This window comes from Haplochromis burtoni, unplaced genomic scaffold, assembly GCF_018398535.1.
Source record: "Haplochromis burtoni strain Fernald_Lab_line unplaced genomic scaffold, NCSU_Asbu1 Contig_89, whole genome shotgun sequence".
Taxonomy (NCBI): Eukaryota; Metazoa; Chordata; class Actinopteri; order Cichliformes; family Cichlidae; genus Haplochromis; species Haplochromis burtoni.
In genome coordinates, this window is record NW_024582450.1 from 1,922,590 (window position 1) to 1,929,137 (window position 6,548).

Consider the following 6,548-nt stretch of genomic DNA (forward strand, 5'->3'; position numbering starts at 1 on the left):
CTGGGTTCCTCATTCCATTTTTACAGTAGGAGGAGATGGAAAGAAAAAAAATGGACACAGAGCCTTCAAGTACAGAAGAGACATGGACTCATGTCATTAATTCAATTAAATTTGCATGCTTGACATAATGTAGAGCATTTTTTCCCATCTTTTGATGAGGGCCAAAGGGGACAGGATGGAGTTATGCAGATATGTACTGTAACACACAGAAATTCATGAATTTAGGACATCCAGTTAAAGTGCGTGGAAGTAAATGTTATTTGGGGTGGTTCATTGTTGCACTTCGATGCACATAATGGACTCTTCATCGGCTTCCCGAAACCCTGAACAACCCCACCCCCAAGCTTCCGCCACGAGATTAGCATGACCGGCCAGCGGCGGCTTTGCCTGCATTAATGTCCATCAGCGTTTGATTTCACAAGGGAAGCGTGCACATACCCGGGCACGATTTCTCCTTTAAATTGAAGTTTCCATCTTTGTCCCTTGCCTTTTCCTTGTTCGTCTTCCTCGGCATTAATTGTGCATTAGCAAAAATGATTTACTTTTAACAGTCATAGTTATTTTTTCTTGCCCCCGGGCACAAATGCCTTGAAAGCCTTCCTTGAGGGCATCTAAATTATGTATCTGAAAAACTCCTCCACTAAGGAAGAGAAGGACCCTGACATTCTCAAAATTCAGACTCATATGTCCTCCTGTTTTTGGAGAGGCATCAATCACAGCCACCTATACAAGCCTTAATCTCGCATAAATATTTGAACTAATAACATTAAAAAGGGGGAAAGAAAAAGGATCCGACTAGTGGCGTAATCTAATGCAAAATAAATGAAGAATACAAGGACAGCGGGGGCCCGCACTAACTACTTTTCCCAGTTTTTTTTCTTCCCCTTGTTTTTGCCTCTCTTTTTCTTCTCTGTCTTGCACAGTGTTTTCCTTCCAGATCATTAGTGGAGAGCCACACGAAAGAGGAAAACAGAGAAGTGCCGACTTTGCGCTCCCTGTGTGAAGTTAAAGAAGCAACAGTCCTTCTGAAGGACACATGGGAATGGGGACACAGGCTAGGGGTGTTGTAATTGTAGAATGGGCATTCATTAGTGGCAAATGCCATAAATCCCAGACTAAGTATGAATCCTTGTTCAGGAAAGCTTAAAACAATAAACTTTGGTCTGGCCATAGCCCTACCCTGACTGTGAGGGGCTTCCTGAGAAATGTGACCCAGACGGAAGCTAAGTCTAACTCCCTGAGTTTGCTTCCAAACTTCAATAAAAACACAACTAGTGAGCTGTGAATTTTAACCAACTCCCTTTTGTTTCACTGCTTTTGAGCTTCACTGAATAATGTTGATACACAGTTTGCTGTTTGTTTGTATGCCGCTAGGTTTTGTGTTGATTTTCGAGCTACTCTCCAAATCCCTCTCCTGCTGTGAGCAGTCAGGCTCATCCAATAGAACCACACAGTGGCCAAAAGGCTGGCAGATTAATTTTATTGACGTTTCCATTTTCACTGCAATGCGATAGCCTCCCCCCCGGCCAGGGCCAGAGCGACCCGTGCGTATTTACAGACTGACCTGTCACTTCATTACCCAGCATGCTCGCTGCCTCCTGCCCTAGCCCGCAAGGATGAAACCAGACTCCGGTGCTTTTCAGCTCCTCTCTCTCTTACATGTGCACGGATGCTGACATGTGTCCACAGATCAGGCATGTGGCATTCGAGCATTCATTCTGTGTACAGTTTAAATACAAACTGTGTACAGCTTTTGTATGACTTCAAATATGTGAAAATGTGCACACAGTAAATAAAGAATAAAGAAAAATCAAATGTGGACAGAACATGAAAAGAAAGAGCAAAGAAAGAAGAGAAACAAGAAGACGCAAGAAAAAAAAGGAGTAGAAATAGAATAAAGAAGATCCAACTTGCACAACCTCATTACATCTAAAGGAGGGCTGGTGCTTTGCATCCACCCCCACTCCTTTCTTATGAGCGAGAGAAGGAACGCTGCAGGGCAAATTGTCCCAAACGCTAATGGCTTCTGACTGTTCCCTGGCAACTCTGCCATTCTAACCTGTGTGGATGTGCACTCTGAAAAAAAAAAATCAGGAAAGAAAAAAAAAGTGCAGAGCAGGGGGATGAGTGTCCCATCATCTGGCCATGTGACACAGATGGGGGTTGGCTATTAGGAGGCAGTCGAAAGGCCTAGGGGAGCTGAGGTGCTGGAGTGTAGCCCCAGGCACTTTTGGAAAAGCAGCGCCCTTGGAGACAGAAAAAAGACAGCCCCCCCCCCCCCCCCTCTCTCTCTCTCCCACTCTCTCTCTGTCTTCCCTCAACCTTTCCTCCTCCCTCCTTTTCCCTCACTCACGCTATCAAGATCTTGACTTAAAGTGTCTGCAATGAAAGTTTCTGTGCAGATTTTCAGATGCACGCAAGTGGAGAAGGTGTAATCAGGCAAGATGGAAGACAATGACCGGACGCGATCAGGGCGAGAGAGTGAATGAGTGAGCGCACTAGCAAACAAACAAGCACAAGTCCAAACCACATTACGCTCGCACACATTCCCTCTCTCATCACCAGTGGGTGGTTATTAAAAATGCATTCAGATATATCTCCTTGTGAGTAAATTGGTCTCAGGGCTGAGCTCATTAACGGGTCGGGATAGGACTGTAAACACACTGCAACTCGGCTTATCTAATGCTGGCACATTCAGGGTCACTTCAGGATTTCTTGCATCGAAAATTGTAAAGTACAAAGTGTCCTACAGTCTCTGCTTAGAATAGGGCAGACTTCAGTGGACTTTTAATGACTTTAGAGCAAAAGTTGTATTGTGTCTAGTAGGTATCCTGCCCCTTAGGGACCCACTAAGGTCGAGTCTGTCTTGTGTATATGACCATGAGTAACATATACTGCAGCTATCAGTATAACAAGAATGCCCTCCCTCTGCTGCTTTGCCGTTTTCATATGCGTGAATAAATAATGACTTGTCAATAGCTGGAAAACACATTCAAATCCAGCCATGTTTAGTTATCACATAACACTCCAGAGTGGTCCATATACCATTAATAATAATACCGTGGAGCCTCTAGACAAGCTTTAGATGTTGTGTGTGTGTATCATTGTAAAGGCTGTGCAGTGATTTTGCACTAGGAAGTCTGGGCGTTTATTTCAGGGTAATGAAGCAAGAGTGTAGAAGCAGTGGCTTATGGAAGCTGTGGTTAAAGTGACTAATTACAACAGACCCCCCACGCCCCCTGTCAGCCCAAACTAGTGAAGCGTGTTCACCCAAGCTCACCCAAAAAAAGGGGGGGAAGAGAAAAACTCATGAGGAGAGTTAGATGGAAAGAGGAGCAGATGGATACCAGAAGCTTGGAGTTTTGCTGCTTTAGGAGCTTCGCTGGTCTTAGCACACCATAGTGACCGGGCCCTACACCTCTCCCTCCAACACCCTCCTATTACCACCACCTCTATCCATGCAGGCTTGGCCGCAGAGAATGAAGTGAAAAGAAGAAGGGGGATTTAGAGCCTCCCTTTTCCCCCTTTTTCTCCTCAACTTTTCAGCCAACATAAGCGGCGTTTAGCACATTCAGTCCCCCAAATGGCAGCGAATGAGAGAAGCAGTGGGGGCTCCTCTTTTGTCCGTCTGGTTACCCCTTTTATTTACTCTGGATTTACGGAGGGGTCTTTGCTGGCTCTGGGACCACATGCTCTTGACGCACACACAATCTCTCACATAGGCACATACACAAACACATAGAAGCTCTATTCACACTAGTGGAATGGCTATTTCTCTGCTTCTCTGTGCCGACTAGGGATTACAGATCATCTTGCTATAACTGCAAGCTAGCAATATGGTTTACATTCATGTGAAACACAACGCAAGTGCTAACAAGTAAAACACGATTGCCATACCGGTTAAACACACACACTCAAACTTCCAACTTTTAGATAAAAGTAAAGCATCTGTGAATTTGTGTCTTCATGTGACCACACACCACAGACGCCATATGGTTTACTGCACTCATTCAGATCCATACAGTAGATGAGGGCTCTAAACTGAACTGTTTTAGTGTGGCTGCACCACTGCAGCCAGTGTTTTACGCTGATTATTTCCTGATCTGTGCTTAAACAAGCAGCAGCCCTTGCACTGGACCATAAAACAACAGCTTAGTAAACAGCAAGCATGCTGACAAATTGGTAGCGCTCAGGCCGGAGTCATTAACAGCCTTAAAACCTGTCAGAGCAATTACAACAAACTCTCTCCTTCAGCAAGTCCCCCTGCCAAACTCAGATGTCACCATCCGCCTCCTCTTTACCACCCCCCGTTACTGCCAGGACACTGGCTAAAGGTGAATTAGAAAGCACTACCATTTTTCCCCTCTCTTCTTCTCCAACAGCCATGACACCCCAGAGAAATGAGGACAAACCTCCATCTCAAACACAGCTGTATCTGCATCCTGGGGGCTACAACTGAGTGGTTCCTTTTGCATGAGAAATAATGTGTAGTTGTCTCCCCTGAAAAACACATCATTAAGTGTTCCCTTAAATGAAGTGGAATAAGAGCTTCTAATTAGATGTTTTTTTTTTCTATGTGTGGGGAAGCGAGGCAGTCAGGCAGTAAGAAAGGCATGGAGAGAAGGAAGAAGGGAGGTGGGGGCGGGAGGAGGGATGTCAGGGAGCGGTTGCTCAACAACTCCTGTACCTCTTCCCCTCCCTCCCATCTCTGCCCCCTTCTCTAAGCCCTCTAACACTGCCATCAGGCAGATATCTCTCTGTCATCCCTGGAATGCTGGAGATAACTATCGCCTCTCCACCGATGGAAGGACTCTCTCCTCTCATAGGCAGAGAGTTGACCCTACTCTGCACATCCCTACCATAGAGGGTGAAGGCTGAAAAGGGGGGGGAGGGTAGGTTGGGAGGTAAAACTTGTTTTTAAAAGCCAGTTAGACTATTTTACCTTTTAACCCAAAATATGGGCTGTAGCAAAGCCATTCCAAAGCCTTTTCAGCCTTACTTCTGTAGGCAAGGAATCATAGTTTGTCCAGAAGCAAGAGGTAGGAGGTGGGCCAAGCTGCCTGATTACAGCTTTTTTTTTGTCTATATTCGCTGCTTCCAACAGTTTTTTTATCATTTCATAAAATTCCAATCTGTTATCTGATACCTGCAACAACAATTAACTTTTTCCCTCATAAACCGGGACTGAGAATCCCACAAACAAATTAGGCCTCCCTCCTAAACTCTTCAAGTTCTCTGCATATTTATGTCTATATGAACACACAGCAAACATGCTGCCTTTACATAGATGTGAGTTATATATAAAAGAACGCATGTCAGCTGCGATGAGGCTCTGCCATCCAAATGGGGCTTTGAGGAGGAAAAAAGATCCGAAGAAAAGAGATGGAATAAAGATGTATAAAAGAAAGGAGGCAGGCTGTTGCAGATGTCAAGACCCAATTTGCATGAATGGCAAAGGGCTAAATTGCAGGGGATGGGGGGATCTACCCTCCACCCCCTCACCCTGCTTTTTTTTTGGGGGGGGGACTAAAAGGGAGTTGTGATGCCCATGACTGCCCCTCACTCAGCAGACAGGGATCAGTGGCTAATGAAGGGCTTTGGGCCTCCACCAGATATTTCACACTCTCTGCTTCTCTGACAACTCCACCCTGCTCCCCCCTGCACTCTAACACTGCAGAAGAAACTGCTGCTGCTCTTCCCTTACATTCTGACTTGAATGGGGCTAATTGGTCTCACAGGTAATCTCGGTTCATCACTCGTTTCTTCATAAACAAATTTACAAACCTGCCACTGCATGAGTCCAATTCTCGCTTATGTCTAACCAGACTGCTTCTGTCTTATCTTCTTCTCTTATGATGATACACTGAAGCTATTGTTAGTCTTGGGATTGTATATATTGACAGTGCTCAATAATTTATCATTTATACAATAGGATGCACCCAGAGAAGCATACCTGCATCTCAAGATTTGATGCAGCATTAAATATTAAAGAAGAAGTGTTTACCAAAAGTAATTAGGGTACAGTGAATAGAAACAAACATGAACAGTAGTAAAATGAGGTGCCCTCACACATATGCTTCCTAAAAAAATTACTAACTTGCTCTATTTTGGAATTAAAAAAATTTAAAAGCAGGGGAAAAAATGAGAAAGAGCAAAATGAAAAAAGGAGGTGGAGACAGTGCCGATACTTCATATGGCTCTATCTGCTAGTAAAGAGTAAATGAGTAAATGCTAGTAAATAGATTTCTAATCCCCTCTAGGAACTATTGTATATCAAAGTCTTCTACATAAACCGCAAAGAGTAGCTGTATGCTGGTTGCCAATTTAACTGAGTGTTTTTCTTTCTTCCTTTCTTTTTGTTTTTCATTCAGAGCAGCTTACATCGTTTCAGGCAATGCATGATAACAGCATAAGCAGTGATTCTCTACCCTCAATTACAACTTAAAACCAAACAAACTTGCTGTTTTTAAGCTGAAGAGGAGGTCAAGTCCTTGCCACACCTGATGGACAGTGGCATCAAAGAGTTCAACAAAGATTGATGGGGGGGG

At 44.3% G+C, this 6,548-nt stretch overlaps 1 protein-coding gene across 8 annotated transcripts in view; it reads right to left on the reverse strand.

The window, feature by feature from the left end:
- Positions 1-6,548, reverse strand: part of meis2a (Meis homeobox 2a) — a 77,434-nt gene that overhangs the window by 44,948 nt on the left and 25,938 nt on the right. The window lies entirely within an intron of this gene.